Raw genomic sequence first — 17,485 nt, 5'->3', positions numbered from 1 at the left:
AATTGCTTTATTTGTCCATTTAACAATAACAAAGTAAGGCACAGTTTTGATTTGTCCATAGAACACTGTAGGACTCCAAACCAAATTTAAAAAACTAGCTTGGCTCTGTTGGATGCCAAGCATAAGCCAGTCAGACATTTTTTTTGTTAACGCGTATCCATCCATAACATAAAGAAAAACACAATACAAAGTGGGTCACTTGTTAAACAAAAACTGGAGTCTTCAAGGGTCTTTGGTGAAAACAGTCAATAACAAGGAGTTACTTCTAAACATGTTGACTAGCTGGATGGCCACATTAAAATAAATACAATTAGGATTCAGGTGAGGGAGCACCCATGGGAGCTGGCTAGAGAAGCCAGAGGGCCGCATTCAGCGCCTAGGCTAGAAGTTCCCTACCTTACTTGCTCTAAGGAATGCTACAAGAGAGCAGTAATCGCTCCTACGGCTCCTCCCAAAATTTGAAATACATAGCACCCCTGTGTTTAGTGGTTTAATCATGTCCGACTGTTCGTGACCCCATGGACCAGAGCACGCCAGGCACTCCTGTCTTCTACTGCCTCCCGCAGTTTGGTCAGACTCATGTTGGTAGCTTCGAGAATACTGTCCAACCATCTCATCCTCTGTCGTCCCCTTCTCCTTGTGCCCTCCATCTTTCCCAACATCAGGGCCTTTTCCAGGGAGTCTTCTCTTCCCATGATGTGGCCAAAGTACTGGAGCCTCAGCTTCAGGATCTGTCCTTCCAGTGAGCACTTAGGGCTGATTTCCTTAAGAATGGAGAGGTTTGATCTTCTTGCAGTCCATGGGACTCTCAAGAGTCTCCTCCAGCACCATAATTCAAAAGCATCAATTCTTCGGCGATCAGCCTTCTTTATGGTCCAGCTCTCACTTCCATTCATCACTACTGGGAAAACCATAACTTTAACTATACGGACTATACAAGCACCCTTGTGTAACTTGAGCCAAAGATTAGCTACAAAACTAATGGAAGAGACTGCTTATACCACTGAGGGTCCAACTACACATGGGGAGGGGGGTCCATGTTAGTGATCTCAGTTCTCCACATCCTAAAACTGCAATCAACCCTACTCAGGAATCTGTACAGAGGTACAGCTGATGCTAATACCACATCTAAACTGCAATTTGGATCAGTTAAAACACATTACTCAACCAAATTCAGGACTCCTATTCTGTTTTCAAGGTGTGTTGGTTTTTTTAAGGGAAGATCTGTGTGACCTTCCATAACCAACCTCTCCATCCCTGCCCCCACCACCCATGCATCCAAATGAATTTAAAGTCTCAGTCCCATTACCTTTCATTTCAGAAATTAATAACTGGCTTAATGCCTCCTTTTAATTTCAGTCCTCTTTTTATGATCAACCCACTCCTTCAATATGAGATAAATCACACATCACTAATGATGGGAGATCTTCCAATCACCATCTCTTTACATATAAAAGATATAGATTGGATTATAGCAACTTCTTAACAGGTTTAAGTAGTAAAATCCCACTTATATGAGAATTTGACTCTCCCCCCCCAGATTACAAGTGATTATCAGTTAAGCAGTATCGGGGGGGGGGGTTAATGTTCCATTTGATGTTATTCTTTCCCTCCACTTTTACCAGTACATGGAAAGTGAGGGAGTTCAGAGGTCACTCCTACTTGTCATAGACCCCCAGATACAGCAACTGGAGTGGTGGAAGAAAAGGGAAGGCTAAGTGGACTGGGAGGTGAAAAGGAAGCTTCCTCATGAGCAACAGCCTCCTTGGGAGTAAGAGGTAAGTCTCATGAGCAAGGCAAGGGAGTGGCTGAAAAGGTACATACAAAAGTCAGAGTAAGGAAGAAATTGAACTTTGTGGCTGTTTCCAGGCAGGAAAGAAGTAAGGAAGTACAGGATTGCTATTTTTATTTGTTTATATAGCATATTGGGTGTGCACAGTGTCTTAACAGAGTGCAAGAGGACAGATCTTGGCTTGCCACAACCACATGAATATACGGATTCCCAGAGAGGAGGTCACAGCTGTCTGGCTCCTCCCCAGTCTTTTTTTAATCCCAGAACACACTGAACTAAACCAAGGTTTGACTTAGCTTGTGAATAAGCTTTCTCCTTCCTAAACACAATCAGCACCCAAGGTTTATTCTTGGTTTGTGCAGTCCCAGTAAGCAATCATTTGGCTTACTGTGACATTCAAACCAGGCCCCTGAAGTATGTCTCTCCTCTTATTGATTCGCTGTAGAAGGAATAAACAAAAGCTGTCCCTTTGCTTCATGTATTATTCAGCATTTGGAAAGGAGTTTGAACTTAAACTCCAACAGTGTAATCCTATGCATCTCTATTGAATTATTGTATTTTAATGTTTTGTTGGAAGCCACCCACAGTGGCTGGGGAAACCCAGCCAGATGGGGTATAAATTATTATTATTATTATTATTATTATTATTATTAAGCCACTCCCACCTGGGATTTACTCCCAAATACATGTGTATAGGGATGTGGCAACTTGGAATAACCATACAGAAACCAAAGTAGGCACAGAAGAAAAAAAGTTATGGTGAGCAAAGGTGAGTAGCCTTTGCACAGTGGAGGGTTGTTGCCACTGTTGTTGCCAGCAATGCCACAGTGCAGTGGGTTTGAGGGAGGGGGGAAACTACACCCCTTACCCCCTGTTTTCAGGGGGGGACAGTTAGAGGATCTAATGTTCTTTCCTTCAGATGCACACAATTTCCCCAACACACACAACTTGCTTTAACTTGCTGTTAAAGGCTACTACTGTGTTCTAGCCTGCCCTGAGTATCAGGTTGTTAAGAACTGAAGTCATTGACAAAATTGGATATATTTAGCCTTAATACAGTGGTACCTTGGGTTACAGATACTTCAGGTTACAGACGCTTCAGGTTACAGACTCCCCTAACCCAGAAATATTACCTCTTGTTAATAACTTTGCTTCAGGATGAGAACAGAAATTGTGTGGCGGCAGCAGGAGGCCCCATTAGCTAAAGTGGAACCTCAGGTTAAGAACAGTTTCAGGTTAAGAACAGACCTGCAGAACAAATTAAGTTCTTAACCCGAGGTACCACTGTAAATGTTAAAGGTGGGATATGATATGGTGTTTTGAATATTTAATGCCTTTCACCAAAAAAGAAAGATTCAAATGTGTCCCCTGTTGCCAGTTGGGCCAGAACAATCAGTAAATACACTGTTTGAAGGTAGTTTTGGTTCCCAAGTATTGTCATAGTAGGTTTTCATAAATCAAAACTAAAAAATACTAGCTTTGTTCAGTGAAATCCTGTGCATATTTACTCAGAAGCAAATCCCTCTAAATTGACTGGGTGCACTCATAAACATGCACAGGATTGCAGCCTTTAAGAATAGTTCCACACATATCCCCTTCCTTTTGGTGAGATTCTAGAAACCCAAAGGAAAATATGCCACAGAAGTCTTTTTGAGAGGTAATAATTGCCACTGGGACCACATTTTAGTAAAATATATTTATATTACTAGCTGTAGAGGTAAGGGTTTTTTAATGTTGTGACTAGCCTAGTATGCAAATAAACACAGGGTTTGGGTACTGGGATTTACTTCAGGACTTGAATTAAACGACAGTTGATAGGTTTAGCCCACACCATTCAACTAAGTTCTAGTCAAAGTAGACCCACTGAAAGTTCATATATCTACTTTGATGAGAGCTACAACCATAACTCTTGACACAGCCAAAAAAAAACCCCACACCCCTCTAAGAAGGCATTATATAGAGAATGAACAAATAGCATACCTGTTTCTACATAAACACACATTCGAACCTTGTATTTATTATTAGTGGAGGTTTTTTGTTGAATTGCTCCAATAGCATGGAGGGCTAAATAAAGCCAGGGATGTGATGAGGCCAAAGGGTAGCACTTATGAAAATAATGAAGAGAGCTGTGTTGCAGGGGAAATCCTCCTGTATAATGTTAAAGGATCCCAAGAGTAATTTGTTTTAACATACTCATACTCTCCTCAGCAGGCAGACTCAGTTCTATTTCATTATATTATTAGCAATAACAGAAGCAGCACTGGTGTGGTGCCAAGAGGCATTAAAGAGAATTGCAGTCCCATTGTAACTTGGATGGCACAGAAATATAATAAAATATGGTAGCTGTTCCAGTGACCTTACAATCTAATTAGGGCAATATTGAAGAATGGTGATGATAAGCATTTGGGACTTCAGACACAATTTTTTAATAATGTTTCCTGAACTGGTTTTGAATATACCTCGAGTTAGAACTTAACAAATACTGTAACTTGCACTGAAGTTGGCATTGATATGCCAGTTTTGCCTTCTACAATGCAAAGATAAGGCTTATTGTCATTCCTGTCAGGTAGCTGGGCTGGGGGTGGCCCTTGCAAAGGCCTTGGAGAGCTGCTGCCAGTCAGAGTAAACACTACTGGACTAGATATGTTCTTCTTTAAACAAGCATTTGGCTGATTGACATCCAAAGCCCTCTTACACATGTTGTTGTGGAGGGGGAGTTATTAGTTTGTTTTTGTTCTTATTTTTATTATGTATTTTGTGTTTTTATATTGTAATTTTATGTTGTGAACTGCTTTGAGATCTATGGATATAGGGCAGTATAATGTATGTATATATGTATGTTTGTATGTATGTACATACGTATTTATTTATTTATTCATTCATTCATTCATTCATTCCAGTAGTCTCAGTAGAAGACAGTTTCATACACTTATATATTCAACAATTGACTGATATTGATGGATTCTAAAGGGCTTGACACTATGGTAGATAGAAACCAAACCATTTAAAATATTTAGACAAAACTAGCACCTTGAATATGACGCGGATGGTGCTGTGGGTTAAACCACAGAGCCTAGGACTTGCCAATCAGAAGGTCAGCGGTTCGAATCCCCCCGACGGGGTGAGCTCCCGTTGCTCTATCCCAGCTCCTGCCAACCTAGCAGTTCGAAAGCACAGCTAAAAGTGCAAGTAGATAAATAGGTAACGCTCCAGCAGGATGGTAAACGGCGTTTCCGTGCGCTGCTCTGGTTTGCCAGAAGCGGCTGTACGCCAGCTCCCTCAGCCAATAAAGCAAGATGAGCGCTGCAACCCCAGAGTCGGCCACGACTGGACCTAATGGTCAGAGGTCCCTTTACCTTTACCTTTAGCACCTTGGATTGTGTCTGAATATTTATGGAGGGGCTCAGTAGATTTTGGACCTGTTTATGTGTTGGTTTTATGTATTCTAATGTATTTGCCTGTCCAGATGGAGGGTGCCATGGTCTGAGCTAGGTGAAAATTCTGGAAAGTAGTTAAAGGTGTCGGAATTCAAGCCAGCAGAGCCCCCAGTCCCAGCTCTTAGTCCAGAGGAATTTGGCCACCCTCCAGGTGCCCGGCTTGACTCCTTATTGACCTCCCCTGCCAGCGTCTGCCGGCAGGATCAAGGGAGGTCTCCCTTGGCGATTCTTCCCAACGTGAAAGAAGAACACACCATTCTTCCTCCCCCTCCTCTCCCAGGGAGGGGGAAAGAGACAGACAGAAATATATTTACATGTCTTTATTCCTGTCTTTCAGCAGTACAGAGAAACACGTCTGTACACTCTGATTCCAACTGCAGAGAGAGAAATAAACTCCACCCATGTACTTCCAGTACAGGGTCATGTGTCACTCTGAGGTAACATCCGGCACTCAGAGCACTTTACAGACTGTCCCTGGTTCCCACGGTACAATCCAATAACATCCACATCCTGTTTACCATTCCAGCCACCTGGTGCTTGCTTCTGCATTGCTCCTTTTTCGTAACATCCTCCCCCAAAAGAATCAATGCGTGTTGCAGCAAGCAAAGCATGATCCAGAGAAGAAAACAAACAGTTGTTATACACATAACACTCCCCTGTTGTTTCAGTTCCACCCTTGGAACTCCCCGCCACTGGTTTCCCCAGTGTACCTCTCTGGTTGTCTGGTTTCCAAGGAATGAGTGCATCTGCATTACCTTGGCTAGCAACTCTCTGTTGTGTCTTTGTCTCTGACTTAGACACAGCTCCAACCTGTCCTCGGTTGTTTACAACAGCAACACATGCAACAGCTAAGTTTGCAAACTCTTTTGAGTACCTCTTGGGTGGTTGACCCTTTGTAACTCTCTCAGACCTACGTATGAGGTGCTGATCCTCTCTGCTCACTGGTCCAGTCTCAGGACTCTTTGGAGAACCAGTTCCAATGGTAAACAGTAGTTCATCCTTCAGTTGTGAAGGCCTATCTATTGTGTGAGACTTCCTCTCAATGACTGTGACAACTGAGCTCTCCGAGCTATCAGTGTCATCACTTTCATTACAGCTGTAATCAGTAAAATCATCATCATCTGAATCGTCCTCAGTGGGAAATGTGTGTACTATCACTCTCTCCTGTTCAGGAGCACTCTCTAGAAATTTTGTGAGAATCACCTGACCAGATTCAGACAAAATTACTCTGTAGAGACCCTTTTCATACCCCACAAAAATGCCTCTGGCATTCTTTACTCCACCTGGAGCTTCTGTTCTCACATGAGACCCAAAAACCTTGAAATGGGCAACAGAAGGTTTTCTGTGGAACAGTTTCTCAAAAGGAGAATTTCCCAACTCTTTTGAAACCTTTCTCACTTTCGTATAACAGAACGACATTAGAGACTCGGCCCAGTACTCATGTGGCAGATGTGAACTAAGCAATTGCGCTTCCATCGCCTTTTGCAATTCTCTGTTCACCCGTACACAGACACCCCTGTTCCACGCTTCCGCTGAAACAGCAATCTTGTGTCTGATCCCCTTCTTCTGCAGGAACCTTTGGAAATCCTGTAAAAGAAAAATCTGCTTCTCATCTGTGAATAGACAATCAATGTTAGCATCATGCATACTCTTAACCTTGTCACAAAACTCCTGAAACCTCTCCAAGGCTTCCTGTGGCTTTCTCAACACATAAACCCAGACATAGTTAGAGAAATGATCCACACACACAAGATAATATCTTGCATTGCCTCTAGATGGGTTCTAGAGGACCAATCACATCAGCATACACCCGCTGAAATGTTCTGTTGACTCCGGTCTTCTTCTTGCTCACACCTGCAAGAGAAACTAGGTTAGACACAGATGAATTACATTCCATGTAATCACTTTGTGCAAAAGTCAACAAATATAGTCCATCCTTCTCTCTGGCCGAAAGAAATAACTCTCCATCTTTGTAGATCTTGCAGCTCTCAGCATCGTAGGACAGTTTCAGTCCTCTCTTTGCAATCTGCGAAACACTTAGCAGATTGAACTTTAATTCAGGAACCAAGTAAACATTGTTTATTGTCAAGTCCAGACTCTTAAGATAGACAGTCCCCACGCCGGCCGCTTCCAGCTCCTGACCGTTGGCCTGTTTCACAGCGAAGCTTTGCTTCTTAAACGATGAAAAGAGTTCTTTGTGTGGAGACATATGAACTGTCGCACCCGTGTCAATAACAAACGAGTTCCCAACGTCTGGCGTGGTTCCTGTCGCCATCAAAGCTTTTCCAGGTTTCACCGAAGTCTTGGTGTGACCTTTGCCTGACGCCTCAGGCTTTGCTGAGCGGCCCTTCGCTCCTTTAGGCTGACGTGGCTTCTTGCAGTTCCGCTGAAGATGCCCAGCCTGTCCACAATTATAACATCGGACAGCGTTCAAAGCTAGAGCTTTTTCTCCAGTAGCTTCATCTGCGGGGGAATTAGAACTCCGTTCCTCCCTCCCCCTGTCCTTTTCTTCCAGTGCAGCAAGTCTGTCATGTTCATTCAACACGACGGCAGTCACCCTTTCCGCGGTCAAATCCTGAGCCGGGAGGGAACCAAGCTGACTGGCAACCGTTTTGTAAGTCCGATTTAGGCTGTTGATCATCATGAAGCAAAACACTTCCTCCTGCAGACGGAAATTGCGTTCCACCATCTGCTGGCGCAGATATTTCATCTCCGTCAGGTGCGCTTGAACATCTCCATCAGGCGCAAGCCTCAGATTGGTCAGCTTCTCAAAATACAGCAACGCTGAAGAACCAGCATCCCTCTGATGTGTTCTTCGCAGCATTTCCCAAATTTCCCGTGCATATTCCAAACCCTGAATATGCACCAATTGGTCATCTGACACACACAGAATTATAGCCGTTCTGGCTTTCAGATTCTGTGACTCCCAACCTCGGGTTGGTGCTGCTGGGATGGGGTTCTCAATCACGTCAAAGACCCTCTGATTCTGCAGCAGGGCCTTCATCTTTATAGACCAAGATGAATAATTGTCATTAGTGAGGGGAGGGGGATAGGGCAAACCTCCCGCCTTCTTGGAATCCATGCTGAATCCAAGGGTCAGTTTTCTCAAGCCAGCTTTCACTTTCACGCCAGTAAACTCCAAAAGTCTCTGTTTACTGCTTCACTGGCAGGCAAACCTTTGGGCTGTTTCAAAACCCTTGCACAGCTGCGCAGATACACTTTCGATTTCCCAGGCCCTTTTAGGCCACTCAGTAACTTTACAAGTGCTGGCAGACGTTGCCTAACAACCTGCTCAGGACGGAATTCCTTATCTAACCACAGGAATTCCTGGTATGCAAGCTTGCTCTCAGAGCTTGTTTTTCAAACGCAGCTTGTGAACCAGAAAATAAATCTTTCTGCGTTCATTCTCTCTTGCCCGAAATGCAGCATACCTTTTTGGGGCTCCGTTGCCTTGAAACACACTCCTCTCGGTGTCCAGCTGTCTGTTCAGCTTTTGGCTGCAGGCAGACGCTTTCTTTCATCTCCTTAGGTGCAGAGGATGGCAACGATTCATCGACCTCTCACCTCTCATGCAGATTCTCATAGATCAGATATCCATCGGTCTGCTACCATATGTCGGAATTCAAGCCAGCAGAGCCTCCAGTCCCAGCTCTTAGTCCAGAGGAATTTGGCCACCCTCCAGGTGCCCGGCTTGACTCCTTATTGACCTCCCCTGCCAGCGTCTGCCGGCAGGATCAAGGGAGGTCTCCCTTGGCGATTCTTCCCAACGTGAAAGAAGAACACACCATTCTTCCTCCCCCTCCTCTCCCAGGGAGGGGGAAAGAGACAGACAGAAATATATTTACATGTCTTTATTCCTGTCTTTCAGCAGTACAGAGAAACACGTCTGTACACTCTGATTCCAACTGCAGAGAGAGAAATAAACTCCACCCATGTACTTCCAGTACAGGGTCATGTGTCACTCTGAGGTAACAGCCGGCACTCAGAGCACTTTACAGACTGTCCCTGGTTCCCACGGTACAATCCAATAACATCCACATCCTGTTTACCATTCCAGCCACCTGGTGCTTGCTTCTGCATTGCTCCTTTTTCGTAACAAAAGGCACATGCATAGAGCATGGTGCATGGAGTTTAGCTTCAAATGTTATAAAGGCGTGGATGGTGAACACTCCCAGCTAGAGATGAGAAAGAAATTTGATTCAGTTCACATTTCAAGGTGAATCTACCAAATCTGCACTTTCTGAAACAATATGCAGACTGAAACACAGCCATCCTTCAAAAGTTGCCCTTCCTTGAATTTTGCAATACAGTTCTCCAACCAAAGAGCGTGTAGAAAAATGCATATACTATGGTAAAGTGTGCATTGAGGTGCATATGTCAGCAAAATTAACACATAAGAATGCATAAAGGTAAAGGTACCCCTGCCCGTACGGGCCAGTCTTGACGGACTCTAGGGTTGTGCGCTCATCTCACTCTAGAGGCCGGGAGCCGGCGCCGTCCGCAGACACCTCCAGGTCACGTGGCCAGTGTGGCATCGCTGCTCTGGCGAGCCTGCACCAGAGCAACACACGGAACGCCGTTTACCTTCCCGCTATTTATCTACTTGCACTTTAAGGGTGCTTTCGAACTGCTAGGTGGGCAGGAGCTGGGACCGAAAGATGGGAGCTCACCCCGCCGTGGGGATTCGAACCCCCGACCATACGATCGGCAAGTCCTAGGCACTGTGGTTTTACCCACAGCGCCACCCGCGTCCCCTAAGAATGCATAAGGATAACATATAAGGGGAAAATTGCAAAGATGTGTATATTAGGGGAAATGGCATACACAAATGTGTTTATTGGGAGCAAGTTGTACTAAAAAGCAAGTAAATTTTCATGCGGACTTAAGAAAACAGAAACTGATGTGGAAATGTAAACATAATGACTGGAAAAATGAGACGTTGAGAGAAACCAAAACTGACAGATCACCTGTTCCCAGCCGTTGTCAAGATCTGGGCTTGCCGGGCCAGCTGCAGATCCAGGAACATGCAGGTTGGCAAACCTGAGGCACCAGAAATTTTTCTTTCTCTTCAAGTCACAAGATTATATCTTCCTCTATGCTTTCAGTTCTTTCTGACTGACCTGCATTCTCATCACTGTCTCAGGATGCTGAGTTGGAGGAAGGGACACAGAGCTGAGTGCCATCAGCATGACCCCAAACTTCCATACATTCTTGCCTAGCAGTTTTATCTGTGTTATAGGGGGGATGGATGGATGATGAAATTAAACTGCAATATTTTTCACCAGGGTTCCAGGGAGACGGTTTGCAAAATAAACATGTATTTTAGGAATTAGAATGATCATGGCAAAGAGAGATGACTTGGCTGATAGTACAGACAATTATTATTTGCCTTTTCAAGTAATAGTTATCCCCATTGCCCTGGGGAGATTCAACAGTTTTTCCTTCTGTGGTTCTGTTTGCCATTCTTGACCTGGAGGAAGCACTTCTGAGACTGAGCCAGTGTTCCTTACTTTCTTATGCTTTGGCCTCCCTGTTGAGTCTGTCAACAATATCACCAATTAGTGCCAATCCTCAAGTAAATAATAATATGAGTCCTTCTTAATTTTTAATTCTGCAACACTTGCACTCATGGTATATAAATGTTTTATTAGGGAGCTCAGTAAGAGAGAGTTCATCCAAACCACTTTGATTTCTGATGTAGCTCTGCAAGATAAGAAGAAAGTGCCAGCAGGAAGCAATGCGATTGGAATGTGAAATTCTACATGTCTTTCACAGATATTGCTATAAGCTGTAGTCTCCATTCTATCATGCTTCAAATTTTGCATTCTCTCTTTAATACCCTTTGTTCTGCTCCCTCCTTCCCCCACCCACGCCAGTTTTTAGTAGACTACAATGGTGCAGGAAGAATCTGTTACATAAGCCTATAGTTTTGCATTTGATGTTGCACCGTTTAACAATTCATAAAACCAAAATAGCACACTGAAAATGTGAGTTGTGTGTATCTGAGCAGAGTTCAAAATGTGGCAAACTTGTATGACTACTGACCCACATGCTCAACTAGCAAATAAAAAGCCCTCAGTCACTGTGCTATGTACTTAGAGGCGGGTTGAGGCTCCACAAGTGCTTCTTGTGGAGCATCATCGCAGGGAGCCGTGAAGGAGGTGTTTCACAAGAGGAGGATTGGCCACTGGGCTGGAGGCTGCTGCCCTGCGGCAACTACCCCACCATGCCTCATGAGTGGGCCGGCCCCAAGGAAACAATAAGCAAACTGAAATCTAGTCATCATGCAAAATTCACACTTCTCCTAACTTTGTAATGCTGTTCTCTAGCCAAGTAATGTGTACAAAATTTCATATACTGGTGTAAACTGCACATAAAAATGCATTATTGGTGATAATAACATGCATAAATACATCATACTGAGGGAAACTGCTTTTCAAAAAATATGTATGTATATTGAAATTTGCACTATGAAATGTTGATGAATTTTCAAGAGAACCTTTTTTTAAAAATTAGAAAACTGATGTAGAAATGTTAAAAACTGAACTTAGAACTGGAAAAATGAGAAAAAACTAAGTTGACATATTTGCCCATCCCTAGTGGGCAGGCACTGGATGAGACCCATTCAAAAGTAACTCCACCACCTGCCCAGCATGAAAACAACCATCCAAGTTCCCAGTGAGGAAGATGGTGAATGGCTGCTGAGTGGCCCTTCTTTGCCCCTGAGGCCATTTGCCAGTGTTTGACCTGGCCAACCACGACCACCAGGCTTAGATGACCACGTGGCTTTCCAGGAAAGTGATAGGGAAGTGTGCCTAAAACCCCTCTTCAAAACAAACTGTGCCAAACTGTTTGAGCCTGATTACATGCTAACAATAAGCTAACTACAGAGCAATATATTCTTTATTTTCACAGATATTCCATTTGATGCCTTTTCAAAGTATTAGACTACATTATTTCCTTCAGAGTTGCATATATTGATTGAGATAATAAATTTATTACTGCTCATTGTTGTGTACAGAAAATATATGTATTAAATCTTCGTATGAAAGACATTTAAATAGGCATGCTGTATTATTCAATCTCCTTAAATGAAGTTATGAAATCCCCCTGCAAAAGCAATTAAGGACGTAGATAGACTTCATTTATTGATAACAGCTATATTACTTTGATTCTTTCGACAGTTTCACCTTTCAAAATGAATGTCTTCAAGTTTTGAAAGTCAATCCATGGACGCCTTGTAAGTTACGCCTATCATTCTGGAGCGTTTAATATGGTTATTAGAATTGCTAGTGAATATAGTGAAAGGTTATAAATGTGTTAAATCATCCTAATACCACTCTGTTCGGTAAAGACTTCTAGAAATACTTTACAGACAAATTATGCACTTTAAGCTATGCCTCTGCAGGAAATTTTTGAATCTATGAAATCCCCCCAAATGTCTGTAAGGCTGATTTTGCTAGGCTTTCTATGGGCATGCATCTGCACAATTGACACTCACATGAATGTGTAAATGTACATTTAGGCACATGTGTGGTAAAGATGAGGGCAGGGAGACAAAGAAAGCAATGCAGGGACCATCAATATTTTGGAGGCCTTTGGCCACATTTGTAATTTTGAGAAACTACCATGGGAACTGCAATGGAAGAGGGAGGCTAGGAGAGTCTGCTTACACCCTTCTTTCCACAGTTGCCTCCCAAAACTATCCGGTAATTGCTGCTACCACCACCCCTTTCACCACTTACAGTCCCCAGGTGAGAGGGAATTCTGGGGTGCTCAAGGAAATACTAAAAACCGAGAACGCAAGATATTCAGATGCAAGAAACTTGTTTTTCTTTCCCAAGATCTTCCTTGGTTTATGAGGAGAGGAGCAATGGCATAGTGTTGGTTGCTGGCACCCAGGGTAGGCCTGCGATGGGTTGGAGGGTGCTAGTCCTTGCCACTAACACCACTGGAAGGACCCCACCAGAGCAAACCGGGGCCATGCCCCTCCATGCAGAGGGGAGCCCAGCTGGTTGACGCGGCCCTTGGTGGGTGGAGAGAAGTACTGGGGGATCCTGGTTTGCACTCCCTCAAAAAATTGTGCGCCTGGGGCCATGGCCCCCCTGGCATTCCCCACACTACGCTCCTGGAGAGGAGACCAAGCATCCACCTCCCTGCCTCTCCCAGAAATCAGTGCAGCCCACTTTTCTCTGTTAACCCCAATCCTGTACCTCCGCAGCATGAACCATGTGGCTTAGACTTGGTGGTGTGTGTGTGTGTCTCATTAACCATCTGAATTGGAAACAATGCACGCAGACCCAACTGTTTAATTATATAATGCTTATTAGGAATAAGGAAGACAAGGGATGGAACAAAGGGACAAAGCAGAATACTGAAAAATAAAAGGAGGGTAGACGGTCAGTTGCAGGGTTTTCTGGTCATCAATGGGGGATAAAAACTACTTGTCCACAGTCAATTTTTAAGGATTTCCACCCATGTTGGGTTGAATGACAGCTGGCACTTTTCCAGCCAATCAGCACAGGCCACACTTGCCAGGTACCCAGCATGACACCTTTCCAGGAATTGAGGAAATGGAAGACACCTCCTGTGGGCAGGGGAAGATGGCTGCTGTTGGTGGAAATTCCCAACTGGATTTCTTAATATTCTTGTGAGACAGGAATTTCTTCTGCTTGTGTTTTTGGGGTACTTTGTGAGGATGTGCCTGGCTCACCCATCTAGTCCAACTCCCTGGTCGGTACAGGAAATCCAGAACAAAAGCATGCCTGTCATATGGCTATCCAGCCAATACTTGGAGCTCCATAAAGGGAAAGCTCACCCACTCCCAGGTAACTGATTTCTTTGCCCAACTGCTCTTACCATTCAGCTTAATGTTCAGCTAAAATCTACTCTCTTGTAACTTAAGCCTCTTATATCTAGTCTTGCTCTTCCTCACAAAACAGTTATGAGAGGATTATTTTCAGCAGAGAAACTCTAGGGGTGTTTAACCCTTCCTCCAATCATCATTTATCCTTGTAACTCCCTCTCAAGATGCTTTTTTTTTGCCATTGTGTTCACATCCACACCATACTTAGGTTTCCCAAAGTTTCCTGGGAACTGTAGTTTACAATTCTCAGCACCCTAAACAAGCTATAGAGTTCCCAGGACTCTTTGAGAAAAGCCATGCAGTTTAAGTGTACAGTGTAGATGTGATCTAAGTATTCATCCTGGAGTCTTATTGCATACATTTGCACATAATGTATATTTTAGCCCTCATATAAGAGTACAGAGTTCCCTTGTTCACTCACAGCTTCCTAATGACACCAGTCAGTTCATTCCGGCGTATACTTCTGACTTGGTGAATATCCTCACAACAAATATGTGACAAGGTAAGAATTTGACCTTGGTCGTTGAGGTAGATGGCGCTACAGAAGTACACCTGGACTACATTTGGTGGCAGGACAGAGCATGCCATTCCTCCCTCTCTTAATCTTTCTCATGTGCCCAGGTCCTTTGTTTTCCTGTGCTCATGCACAAACCCATCCAAGAATGGCTCCCCCGAGTCACAAGCTACTTCCTCATATCTCATGGAAATAGTACAGGCTGTTTGTGTACCTCGTTGCCCTTGTTAGCTTTTGGGATGCAAAGGCACCCTGCCAAAGCCAAGAAGGGCCAAAGAAGTGGTTCTCCCCCCCCCCATAATTAACTTTTCCTGTTGTCATTTCTGCGGAGATGTTTACAACAGACTATGGGAAAATCTTATCTGCACGGAAGAGCTCAAGCAGCCCTGGAGGCCAGAGGTTGCCAAAAGCTAGAAGGGAATTTGACTCAACAAAAACAACATGTATTGCATAACCTCAAATCACCATTTCAGCAGAAGAGTCTTCAAGAATCTTTTTTTTAATACATCAGTGCAGTATGATAGTTCTAAAATGACTACTGTTGTGTTTAGCAAACTTTTCTCCATTAAGCGTAAGTGTAGTTTCAGCTGTCGGCTTACATCATCCTGAAATTTCTATAGCAACACCTCTTTTATAAGCTGTGAAATTAATGACAACAACAAGAAAACCTGAGTTGGTATTGCCAACTTAGAATGTGAAGGAATGTACATTATCCATCCCTTAAAAGAAAGAAAACCCCTGTGCTGACTGCCAAGAATAAAAGTATAATTGCCCCACAGCGATGTGATCAAAGAGCTAGCTTGATGCAAGATTTCTTCGGAACTGTTTTGTATTTATAATAAATAGAGCTTATTTCAAGCTGGAGGATGAATAAATATTTTTCTGCAAAATGACCTCTTCAAATTGTGCGTATGCCCTTATCCCAGCCTGTCTGCATGATGTGAAAAAGAATTAAAACAAATGGCTTCTAGCCATTGGCAGTGGAGTTCATTCACCTGAAAATCCAGAAAGCATTTATCGCTTTAAAGGTCACAATAAGAATGCCCTCAACTAAATTTAGTTTATTCAGAACCTTAAACATGCAGCCAACCAGTTATTCCTCCTGTGATAGCCTACCATTATTTCTTCCTGGAAACCTAACCAGAAAGATACTTTCATTTATAAGAATTCCACCTCTTTCCCTTGTGACACATCTTTGCAATTACTCTCTTTGTAGTAACTCATTCCCTAATCCCCACCTGCTACTGAAGCTACTTCACTGTTCCTTCATATGTTTACTAGGTTCCTCAATTCAAATATGAATGCAAATAAAGTTATGTGTGCAGTCCTGATTTTTTTAAAGTACCATATGATACAGCAAGCAGGATTAGGGTGTCAGGCATCTTGTTAGTTAAATATTGTCAGCTGACTATGCTATTCATGAACGTGGTTAAATATACCCAGCATTCAAGAATGTTCTAGCATAGGTATATGCCTCCATTTTAATTGCATAATAAGCCCTGCTCCCAAGTGACTTCCCCCGTGGTTCAGAGAATATGTAGATGGGGAGCTACATTCACCAGCCCAACCACCAACTCCCTTATCAGCGCCACTCCAACCTTCATATATTGAGGAGGCTGCTGAACTCAGAGGCTTATAAATGTCCTGGCTGTATTACCATGGTGGACTTCATGCTTCACATACAAAGGGTCCAAGATTCAAGCACAGCTGAGTAGTCCTAGGGGTGAGCCTCACCAGACAGCACATTGCCAGGGAAAATCCTCCCAGACAGAAAGGTGGAGAGTGGAATGTGCTCAGGCTTGTGGAAATTCATCCACACAGCACTAAACCATGGTTTAGTGTTACATATTTATCCAGCTACTGAGATCATTGAACCTTCTTTCTCAGTGCCTTTTATGCTAAATAGGATCTTGAACCCTTGTTCCCAGCTTAATACCTAAAATCCTCTAATGAGCAATATTGGAGGCTGAGTTAGTACCTTCAATGTTTCATCAATTCACATTTTAGGGCTGAAACACGACCCAGAGCTGAATCTTGGTAAGCCCTGGTTTTGGTTACCTCAAGTGAACCAAGATCGCGGAATGTTTTTAGTGGACTTAAAATACCACCCAAAAGTCACACCTATCTAAATGTTGATATAAATATATTCAAAGCATGTATTTGCTACATTAGGAATGGATATTGCTTCCATTTATTTCACTGAGAGCAATACCATCCACAGCATCATCTCTAGCACTTCACCTGTTAACACTATATCTTCGTTTAGCTGATTTGTGGAACACAGTCCATAATTTCCAGTTTTATATCTGCCAGTAGAAAGTACTGGTGGGAAAAGGGAAATAATAAGGGTACAATTCTGAAACTATACTGAAGTAGACCATTTACTTCAATTGGACTCTTCGGAATAACTGGAGCAAGCATTGCAGCCAACACATTCTTTTGAAAGAAAAGCTGGAATAGCATTGCATTTTTAGTTCAGTTAATGTTACCTGCATTATGAAGACAATGACAGTCAGATTCAATGGCCTCATTTTGATATAGTGTGAAATGTACTTCAGATTAGAATAGTGGTTGCTGTAGGTTACAAGATATTACTTTTTTAAAAAATGGCTCTGCGTTTTTTATAGAGCTTACACAATTCTGGCAATGCGCTGTCTTCCAAAGTAGCTGTAATCTCACATTAGAACTGCAGACGAGAAAGAGGGTGATTCTGCTACAAACAGAGAATCTTTTGGCATTAATTCAATTTTAGATCCATGCACTGTGCAGGGATCAAACTGTAAAAAGAAAAGCCTATAACCATAGTCACCTTGGGGGCTGTGCTCAGCTGCTAAATACTTCTCTTTAATGAGATGCAAGAGTAACCAAAACTGATT

At 43.1% G+C, this 17,485-nt stretch overlaps 1 long non-coding RNA gene across 1 annotated transcript; it reads left to right on the top strand.

The window, feature by feature from the left end:
- Positions 1–1,010: 1,010 nt before the first annotated feature.
- Positions 1,011–14,597, top strand: LOC128423479 (uncharacterized). Its single transcript, XR_008332767.1, has 3 exons — positions 1,011–1,778; positions 12,414–12,469; positions 14,519–14,597. It is a non-coding gene; the product is annotated as an uncharacterized LOC128423479 (long non-coding RNA).
- The last annotated feature ends 2,888 nt before the right edge of the window (positions 14,598–17,485 follow it).

Source organism: Podarcis raffonei, chromosome 11, assembly GCF_027172205.1.
Source record: "Podarcis raffonei isolate rPodRaf1 chromosome 11, rPodRaf1.pri, whole genome shotgun sequence".
NCBI lineage: Eukaryota > Metazoa > Chordata > Lepidosauria > Squamata > Lacertidae > Podarcis > Podarcis raffonei.
Note: the sequence above shows the minus strand (reverse complement) of the source record. Positions and strands in the feature narration are given on the sequence as shown.